The sequence below is a fragment of the Lolium perenne genome, chromosome 6, assembly GCF_019359855.2.
Source record: "Lolium perenne isolate Kyuss_39 chromosome 6, Kyuss_2.0, whole genome shotgun sequence".
NCBI classification, from domain to species: Eukaryota; Viridiplantae; Streptophyta; class Magnoliopsida; order Poales; family Poaceae; genus Lolium; species Lolium perenne.
Window position 1 is genome coordinate 137,654,044 of NC_067249.2, and position 11,081 is coordinate 137,665,124.

The window sequence follows — 11,081 nt, forward strand, 5'->3', positions numbered from 1 at the left end:
GACTTCGCCACCGTGCACCTTGCTTCGAGCTTGCCCAGCTTCGCAGCACCATTCAATATAAACACGTACCCAGATTGTGACTTAGAGTCATCAGGATCAGTGTTCCAACTTGCATCGGTGTAACCACTTACAACGAGCTCTTGGTCACCTCCATAACAAAGAAACATATCCTTAGTTCTTTTCAAGTACTTCAGGATATTCTTGACCGCTGTCCAGTGTTCCATTCCTGGATCACTTTCATATCTGCTAGTCAAACTAACAACATGTGCTATATCCGGTCTAGTACATAGCATGGCATACATGATAGATCCTACTGCCGAGGCATAGGGGATTTTACTCATCCTTTCTCTTTCTTCTGCCGTAGCCGGTCCTTGAGTCTTACTCAAGACCTTGCACAATAACATAGGTAAGAACCCTTTCTTACTTTCGTCCATTCTAAACTTCTTTAGAATCTTGTCCAGATATGTACTCTATGATAGCCCTATTAGGCGTCTTGATCTATCTCTATAAATCTTGATGCCTAATATATACGATGCTTCACCAAGGTCTTTCATTGAAAAACTATTATTCAAATAACCTTTAACACTACTTAATAGTTCTATATCATTCCCGATCAATAATATGTCATCTACATATAATATCAGGAATGCTACAGAGCTCCCACTCACTTTCTTGTAAATACAGGCCTCTCCATGACACTGTATAAACCCGAAGTCTTTGATCACCTTATCAAAGCGTCGGTTCCAACTTCTTGATGCTTGCTTCAGTCCATAGATTGAACGCTGAAGTTTGCATACTTTGTCAGCATTTTTAGGATCGACAAAACCTTTGGGTTGTACCATATACAACTCTTCCTCAATGTCTCCATTAAGGAACGCCGTTTTGACATCCATCTGCCAAATCTCATAATCGAAAAATGCAGCTATTGCTAACAAAATCCTCACAGATTTTATCTTCGCTACAGGTGAGAAAGTCTCATCGTAGTCAACTCCTTGAATTTGTCGGAAACCCTTTGCGACAAGTCTAGCTTTATAGACAGTATTATTACCATCAGCATCTGTTTTTCTCTAGAAGATCCATTTATTCTCGACAGCCTTTCGGCTATCAGGTAAGTCTACCAAAGTCCATACTTTGTTATCATACATGGATCCCATTTCGGATTTCATGGCTTTTTGCCATTTGTTGGAATCTGGGCTCATCATCTCTTCTTCATACGTCGCAGGGTCCTCATCATTGTTATCTACAATCATGACATTTAGACAAGGATCATACCAATCAGGAGTTGCATGTTCCCATGTCGATCTGTGAGGTTCAGTAGTTTCCTCGTTCGAAGTTTCATGATCATTATCATTAGCTTCCTCTGTTGCCGGTGTAGGCGGAACAGGTACAACTTCTGGTACTGCGCTACTCTGATCAACGAGTATAGATTCATCAATCTCATCGAGTTCTACTTTTCTTCCAGTCACTTCTTTAGTGAGAAATTCTTTCTCAAGAAAGGTTCCGTTCTTAGCAACAAAGATTTTGCCTTCGGATCTGTGATAGAAAGTGTACCCTATAGTTTCCTTAGGGTATCCTATGAAGACGCATTTCTCCGCTTTGGGTTCTAGCTTGTCCGGTTGTAACTTCTTTACATAGACTTCGCAACCCCAAACTTTAAGGAACGACAGCTTAGGTTTCTTATTAAACCATAATTCATACGGTGTCGTTTCTACGGATTTTGATGGTGCTCTATTTAAAGTGAATGCGGCTGTCTCTAATGCATAACTCCAAAATGATAACGGCAAATCAGTAAGAGACATCATAGAACGAACCATATCTAAGAGAGTTCGATTACGACGTTCGGACACACCGTTTCGTTGAGGTGTTCCCGGCGGTGTCAATTGTGAAAGTATTCCGCATTTCTTTAAATGCATGCCAAACTCATAACTCAGATATTCACCTCCACGATCAGATCGTAAAAATTTAATCTTCTTGTTACGTTGATTTTCTACTTCACTTTGAAATTCCTTAAACTTCTCGAAAGTTTCGGATTTATGTTTCATGAAATAGATATACCCATATCTACTCAGATCATCTGTGAAGGTTAGAACATAACGATAACCACCGCGCGATGCTACGCTCATTGGTCCACACACATCGGTATGTATGATTTCCAATAAGTCAGTAGCTCGCTCCATCATACCAGAAAATGGAGTCTTAGTCATTTTACCCATTAGACATGCTTTGCATCTATCAAGTGACTCAAAGTCAAGTGATTCAAGTAATCCATCAGTATGGAGTTTCTTCATGCGTTTCACTCCAATATGACCAAGGCAGCGATTGCCACATATAAGTAGAATTATCATTCAATTTAATTCGCTTAGCATCAACGTTATGTATATGCGTATCACTACTATCGAGATCTAACAGAAATAAGCCATTCTTTTGTGGTGCTCGACCATAAAAGATATTATTCATAAAAATAGAACAACCATTATTCTCAGACTTGAATGAATAACCGTCTTGCATTAAACAAGATCCAGATATAATGTTCATGCTCAACGCAGGTACATAATAATAATTATTTAGGCTTAAAACTAATCCCGAAGGTAGATGTAGAGGAAGTGTGCCGACTGCGATCACATTGACCTTGGATCCGTTTCCAACGTGCATCGTCACTTCATCTTTCAGCAGTTGTCGTTTATTCTTTAGTTCCTGTTTCGAGTTACAAATATGAGCAACCGAACCAGTATCAAATACCCAGGTACTAGTACGAGAACCAGTGAGATAAACATCTATAACATGTATATCAAATATACCTTCTTTCTTCTTCTTGACAAGGCCGCTCTTCAGATCAGCCAGATACTTGGAGCAATTACGCTTCCAGTGTCCCTTCTCCTTGCGATAATAGCACTCGGCATCGGGCTTAGGCCTGTTCTTAGGTTTCACAGGAGGCGTGGCAGCTTTCTTGCCACCCTTCTTGAATTTTCCCTTAGACTTGCCCTGTTTCTTGAAACTGGTGGTCTTGTTGACCATCAACACTTGGTGCTCTTTCTTGATCTCAATCTCAGCAGCTTTTAGCATGCCAAAGAGTTCAGGTAACTCCTTGTTCATGTTCTGCATATTGTAGTTCATCACAAAGTTCTTGTAACTTGGTGGCAGTGATTGAAGGACACGATTAATCCCCAATCTGTTAGGAATCACTATTCCCAAGTCACTGAGTTTCTTCGCATGCCCGGTCATGGCGAGCATGTGCTCACTAACGGAGCTGCCTTCTTCCATCATGCAGCTGAAGAATTGTTTCGATGCTTCATAGCATTCCACGGCCGCATGAGTCTCAAAAATAGCTTTCAGCTCTTTCATCAACTCATGAGGATCGTGGTGCTCAAAACGTTTTTGAAGATCGGATTCCAGACTGCATAGGATGGCACACTGAACTTGAGAGTACCGAATTTTCCGAGTCTCGTAAACAGCTTTTACTTCATCGGTTTCAGTTTCTGCAGGAGGGTCACCTAGCGGTGCATCAAGCACATATTGCAGATTTCCGCCAGAGAGGAAGATCCTCACATGACGGAACCAGTCGGTGAAGTTGCTACCGTTGCTCTTAAGTTTCTCTTTCTCTAGGAACTGATTAAAATTGATTGGGGACGCCATCTCTACAACATATATTTGCAAAAGTTTAGACTAAGTTTATGACAAATTGAGTTCAAATTTTAATTCAACATAATTAAAAATCTAGGTGAACTCCCACTCAAAACAATATCCCTCGCATTGTCTTAGTGATCACACGAACCAAATCCACCGCACCTAAGTCCGATCATCACGAAACAAGGTGTGATTTCAATGGCGAACACTCAAAGTGTTCATCATATCAACCATATGATTCATGCTTTACCTTTCGGTATCACGTGTTTCGAGACCATGTCTGTACATGCTAGGCTCGTCAAGGCCACCTTAGTATCCGCATGTGCAAAACTGTCTTGCACCCGTTGTATGTACTTGTTGATTCTATCACACCCGATCATCACGAGATGCTTCGAACTGACAAGACTTGGTAACGGTGCTACTAAGGATGAACACTTTATTATCTTGAGATTTTAGTGAGGGATCATCTTATAATGCTACCGTCGCGGTCTAAGCAAAATAAGATGCATAAAAGGATTATCATCACATGCAGTTCTTATGTGATATGATATGGCCCTTTTGTCTTTGCGCCTTTGATCTTCATCTCCAAAGCACGGACATGATCTCCATCATCTTCGGGCATGATCTCCATCATCGTCGGCGTAGCGTCAAGGTCAATGGCGCCGTCTTCATGATTGTCCTCCATGTAGCAACTATTACAACTACTTTGAAATACTACTCAACATGAAATTTAAAGACAACCATAAGGCTCCTGCCGGTTGCCACAATACAATAATGATCATCTCATACATATTCATCATCACATTATGGCCATATCACATCACCAAACCCTGCAAAAACAAGTTAGACGTCTCTAATTTGGTTTGCATATTTTACGTGGTTTAGGGTTTTCGAGAGAGATCTAATCTACTTACGAACATGAACCACAACGTTGATACTAATGTTTTCAATAGAAGAGTAAATTGAATCTTCACTATAGTAGGAGAGACAGACACCCGCAAAGCCTCTTATGCAATACAAGTTGCATGTCGAACGAGGAACAAGTCTCATGAACGCGGTCATGTAAAGTTAGTCCGAGCCGCTTCATCCCACTATGCCACAAAGATGCAAAGTACTCAAACTAAAGATAACAAGAGCATCAACACCCACAAAACCATTGTGTTCTACTCGTGCAACCATCTATGCATAGACACGGCTCTGATACCACTGTAGGATAACGTTGCATAGAAAACAAAAATTTTCCTACCGCGAACACGCAATCCAAGCCAAGATGCAATCTAGAAGACGGTAGCAACGAGGGGTTTATCGAGTCTCACCCTTGAAGAGATTCCAAAGCCTACAAGAGGAGGCTCTTGTTGCTGCGGTAGACGTTCACTTGCCGCTTGCAAAAGTGCGTAGAAGATCTTGATCACGATCCCTCCGGCGCCACGAACGGGCAGCACCTCCGTACTCGGTCACACGTTCGGTTGTTGATGAAGACAACGTCCACCTCCCGTTCCAGCGGGCAGCGGAAGTAGTAGCTCCTCTTGAATCCGACAGCACGACGGCGTGGTGTCGGTGGTGGTGGAGAAGTCCGGCGGAGCTTCGCTAAGCGTGCGGGAAGTGGAGGAGCAGGGCGGCTAGGGTTTGGGGAGAGGGGGGCACCGGCCACTAAGGGGTGCGGCCACCTTGGTGGTTCTTGAGGTGGCCGGCCCCCTCCCCTTGTCCCTCATTATATAGGTGGAAGCCCCAAGGGTTGGACTACAAGTCTCCGAATAAGACCCGAACCCAAAACCTTTCATATGATAGGGAAACCTACCCAAGCTAGGACTCCCACTAGAGGTGGGAGTTCCACCTTCCATATGGGGGGGTGGCCGGCCCCCATAGGGGGAGTCCACTTGGGACTCCTCCCCCACTAGGGTTGGCCTGCCATGGAGGTGGAGTCCCTCCGGGACTCCACCTTCCTTGGTGGTTTCTTCTGGACTTTTCTAGAACCTTCTAGAACCTTCCATAGAACCTTCCGCATCATTTTAATTCACATAAAATGACATCCTATATATGAATCTTATTCTCCGGAGCATTCCGGAACTCCTCGTGATGTCCGGGATCTCATCCGGGACTCCGAACAAATATTCGAACTCCATTCCATATTCAAGTTCTACCATTTCAACATCCAACTTTAAGTGTGTCACCCTACGGTTCGCGAACTATGCGGACATGGTTGTGTACTCACTCCGACCAATAACCAATAGCGGGATCTGGAGATCCATAATGGCTCCCACATATTCAACGATGACTTTAGTGATCGAATGAACCATTCACATACAATACCAATTCCCTTTGTCACGCGATATTTTACTTGTCCGAGGTTTGATCTTCGGTATCACTCTATACCTTGTTCAACCTCGTCTCCTGACAAGTACTCTTTACTCGTACCGTGGTATGTGGTCTCTTATGAACTCATTCATATGCTTGCAAGACATTAGACGACATTCCACCGAGAGGGCCCAGAGTATATCTATCCGTCATCGGGATGGACAAATCCCACTGTTGATCCATATGCCTCAACTCATACTTTCCGGATACTTAATCCCACCTTTATAACCACCCATTTACGCAGTGGTGTTTGGTGTAATCAAAGTACCTTTCCGGTATAAGTGATTTACATGATCTCATGGTCATAAGGACTAGGTAACTATGTATCGAAAGCTTATAGCAAATAACTTAATGACGAGATCTTATGCTACGCTTAATTGGGTGTGTCCATTACATCATTCATATAATGATATAACCTTGTTATTAATAACATCCAATGTTCATGATTATGAAACTAATCATCCATTAAGCAACAAGCTAGTTTAAGAGGCATACTAGGGACTTCTTGTTTGTCTACATATCACACATGTACTAATGTTTCGGTTAATACAATTATAGCATGATATATAAACATTTATCATAAACATAAAGATATAAATAATAACCACTTTATTATTGCCTCTAGGGCATATCTCCTTCACATTTTGGGTTTGATCTTGTTTAGTTCATAGGGGAAACTTTCACGGTGTTAATTAGGTTTGATATTTTAGTTGTGGTGGTATTCTTCTAGTGGTGTCATGTGAATATCGACTACATGGGCCTAGTGGAATGCATCGTGTATTTGGCTACCAATTGTGGGGTTGCGGGAGTGACAGAAATCTAAACCCCCGTTGTGAAACCAGTGCATGAGGGAGTGTAGGATTTCAAAGTTTAATATTGTGGTTAGATTTATCTTAATTACTTTCTTGTAGTTGCGGATGCTTGCAAGAGGTATAATCACAAGTATGCATTTGTTCAACTAGGGGTAGTGCATTAGCATAGGTTCACCCACACAACACCTACCAAACCGATAAAGCTTATTCAGGCGCGTGAAGCAAAAGCACTTGACGAAATTCCCGTGTGTCATCATGAATGTTTAGTCATCATAAGTAAAACAACCGGCTTGTCCTTTTCTCTAGAAAGGGTTGGGCCACTCGCTGCAATTATTATTACTGTCTTTTATTTACTCGTACTTTATTTATTTGCAATATCAAATACCCTTGAAAACATGTTTGGTAGTGTTTATAGTGAATCCTTGATCAAAACTACTTGTCAACACCTTCGGCTCCTCATTGGGTTCGACACTCTTATTTATCGAAAGTACTACGATACACCCCCTATACTTGTGGATCATCAAGACTATTTTCTGCCGCCGTTGCCAGGGAGTGAAGCGCTATTGAAGAGTGGAATTGGTAAATAATTTGTTTACTGTAAGTGTTGATTTTATTTCTGTCCGCTACTTTATTTTATTATGGAGAAGTCTCCATTTGATTGCCTATTTGGGATTACTACTACACCGCCTGTTCAATTGGATCCTTTTAAAATACCTATAAAAAATGTTGAGCGTGCTATGAATAACTGCTATTTAGGAGATGGAACTGTCCATCCTGGTGATCATTTAATCTTTATACATGAATTATGCGAGTTGTTCAAGTGTGCATGTATTTCAATGGACTAAGTTAAGAGGAAGTTATTCTCTTTATCACTTAAGGGCAGAGCTGCGGAATGGTATAAGATGCTGAAGAATGATCGATCTAATACATGCGCCAAAAATAGTCTTGATTATGGGCCTCGCTCCGCTCATCAGAAGTTAGCCTCCATTTAGAATGAATTTGGATCACAATACAACAAACTCCACCTTGAAATAAATTTCATCTTGTAGCATGAACTTCAACAATCTCCTGAACAAACAAAGAAAACACTTGTTGGCGCCAAACAACCACTTGGGCTAAACAGTTATACCAACTAAGCTCGAGCAAAATTCAAACTTAAAAACAGGAACATGCTTTGTCATCATATCAGCAGGATTATCATGACTACTTATCTTGCATACCTTCAGTTTACCTTGTACAACAACATCGCGAATATAATGGTACTTGATATCAATGTGCTTTATCTGATCATGAAACATTTAATCTTTAGTAAGGTACGTGACACTTTAACTATCAGAAAACAAATTAATGCAAAAATCATTTCCACAAAACTCAGCATGCAGACCTTCATCCCATCTCCACAAAGCTGGTGCGGGAGTGATTTGTAATGCGCCCGCGTAATTTGGACCAGGTACGGGACACTATTAATATAGTGCACCTTTATTATGTTTGGACAGATACCACAACCGTGACATAGTACATCTTTCCTTTCAGCACTAACCACCAATGTCGGCCACATGCCGCTCTAATTTTTTTCTTTCTTGCTGCTCGCAGGTGGTGATACAGTAAGTACTTCATTGACCACCTTCTCCAGATTTACCCATGAGGGCCCACCTGGAAGCGCAGCCACGGTTGCTTTTTCTTTCCATTCCATTGCCATTCTCTTCATCTCCTCTCCCTTGTCCCCTTCCATGATCTCCACGATGGCCGCCCTCACCTCATCCCTCTCGACGTTGGCGCCGATCTCCAAGCCGACGCGCCACTCGGAGCAAACGTACCTCCTGTTGGTGTACTGATCGGCAACGGACGGGCAGCACAACATCGGCACCCCGGCGCTGATGCTCTCCAGAACAGAGTTCCACCCGCAGTGCGTCAGGAAGGCGCCTACCGCGTCGTGCCGAAGCACCGCCTCTTGCGGACACCAGCTTGTCACGTGGCTCCTTCCCTTGGTCTCCTCCAGGAACTCCGGTGGCAACACGGCGGCGGCAGGGTCGCCGGCGCTAGTATTCACCTGGTCATCTCTGATCACCCAGATGAAGTCTTTTTTGCTGTTCGCCAAACCCCACGCGAGCTCTACCAGCTGTTCGTTGGTCAGGGTTGTTATGCTTCCGAAGCTCACATACACCACTGAGCCTGGCCGCTTGTCCTCGAGCCACTCTAGGCAGGTGTTGTTCTCCCTGGAAAGGTTAGATTCCATCTTGTCGGTGGCCGCACTGCCGGCGGCCGCGGGGACGTGAGACAGGAGGAGCGGCAATGGCCCGACAGCGTAGATCGGTGGCAGGATGGTGGACATGGCCGCGATCACCTCTTGTTCGAGCTCGTCGAAGGTGTGAAAGATGACGGCGGATGGGGTGGTCCTGTGGCACGCCATTGAGCGCAGGAGGACTTTAAGCACGGCATCGTCGGGGTCGGTGGTGCGGATGAAGCTCGGGAAATCTCTAGGCGAATGTCCTTGGGCATCCCCGGCACCCAGTCCAGGACCGTGTCGTCCAGGTATCCATTCCTTAGCTGCTCAGGTTCTGTTTGTCAAAGCAACCACCGAGAGAGTTATGCAAATCCATAATGGGGATTAATTAAAGCTGCTTTTCATGGCAAAACAGTGGTTTACCTTTGAATGGAACAATGCCCATATCGACAAGCGGTTGGCATTGCTGGCACGCCATGAAGGAGCACGCGCTCGTTGTCCAGAGGGTGACACAGGGAAGGCCCATCTCCTTGGCCGCGTACAGGATGTGCTCGATGTCAGAGATGACGCAGGCCACAGGCGGGAGATCCGATACGAGGCGCCTGAAGTGCGGGATCAAGGTCTCCATGGAGCATAGTAGGGCACGCATGTCTTGCGACGCGTCCACCTCGGACGGGGGCAAGCCGTCCGGAAGAGCAGCGTACTGGAACCCAGGGATCCCCGCGAGCGCGGCGGGGCCGTGCGAGCGGAGGAGGCGTCGGCGGTTGTGCTCGGTGTGGACAAACGTCACCTGAAATCCATGGCAATGGTGGAGGAGCTTGGCTAGCTGCAGCGCCGGCTTGATGTGGCCCTGAGCTGGGAAAGGGAAGAACACTGCGTGAGGCCTCTGTTCAGCGGTCGCCATGGCCGCACCAAACGCCTACGTACTGATTTAAAAGACAGAAGTAGAGAGCAGTAGGACTAGGCCGGTTAGCAGCAGCAGTGATCGCAACATAACGCATATAAGTATATTTGACGATCCGTGCATTAAAGTTGTACAGCGACGGCGAGCCCACTCATTTGATCTGTCGGACGTCAGAACACACTCTAACCTCTCGTTCCTCTCAACCATCGCCCGAATCATGTCCTTCCTCCAACACTGGCTTTCACGCCGGGCCTACCCAAATCGGACACCAAAACTGCTTCCATTTACTCCCGTTAGCGGATACTAAAATGATTATTTTTTAACGCCCGTCCATTTGCGCTGCATGCATCCAACAACTCGACGCATATTATTTTTAAGATTTTTTCATCCAATTGAAAAACATAATTTACATATTGAATAAACAAAAAATAAAAAGAAACAAATACTAAAATGAAAACAGCTATGCTCCTAGCCTACTAGCCACCCCTCGGAGTGCTTGATGGCCCCGCCCCGTCGTTGCCTTCCTCCCTGCTCCGCTTCTCCGCCGCCGTCGCCCGCCGCTCCGTTGGTTGCGCGCTCGCCAGAGATCGATGGGCAGCCACGTCCTCCGGGAGCCGCTGCCGCAGCATCTTGTTGGCATCATTCTCGGCCTTCTTCAGCGTATCGAGGGATGATCAGGATATGCCCTGGGGGGCCATCACCAAGCTCACTCGCCTGAAGGAAGGAAGCCCAGAAGACCCCATTCGTCGGGCGACTGAGCCTAAAACCCTAGCGATTGAAGAGCAGTTCAAGGCTTTCCGACCTTTTAGCTTATGCATACGCTCGATGTTATCTGTGTAAACCATAGACCGGGGGTGCGTATATAAATCCCAAGGCTAAACCCTAGAAGGGATCCGATCTCCTGCCATTCATATCACCTAGCTCACAGTCTCCATAGCCGACTCGCTGAGCACCCCCATTGTAATCTCACCAAGTAATACAATCTAGCATGACGTAGTCCTTTAACTCCTCCGGAGAGGCTGAACCTAGGTAAAAACATGTGTCTTGTGCATCTCGATCCATAGATGGCTACACCATCCTTGCCTCGCATCAACGAAGTGATGCACCTGTAGCACATGCCGTGGTCACATCCACGACAGTGGTGCCCACCATGGGGCCATGG

At 45.0% G+C, this 11,081-nt stretch overlaps 1 pseudogene; it reads right to left on the reverse strand.

Annotated features, from left to right (window-relative positions):
- Window positions 1–8,098: 8,098 nt before the first annotated feature.
- Window positions 8,099–9,985, reverse strand: LOC127334399 (7-deoxyloganetin glucosyltransferase-like; annotated as a pseudogene).
- Window positions 9,986–11,081: the final 1,096 nt, after the last annotated feature.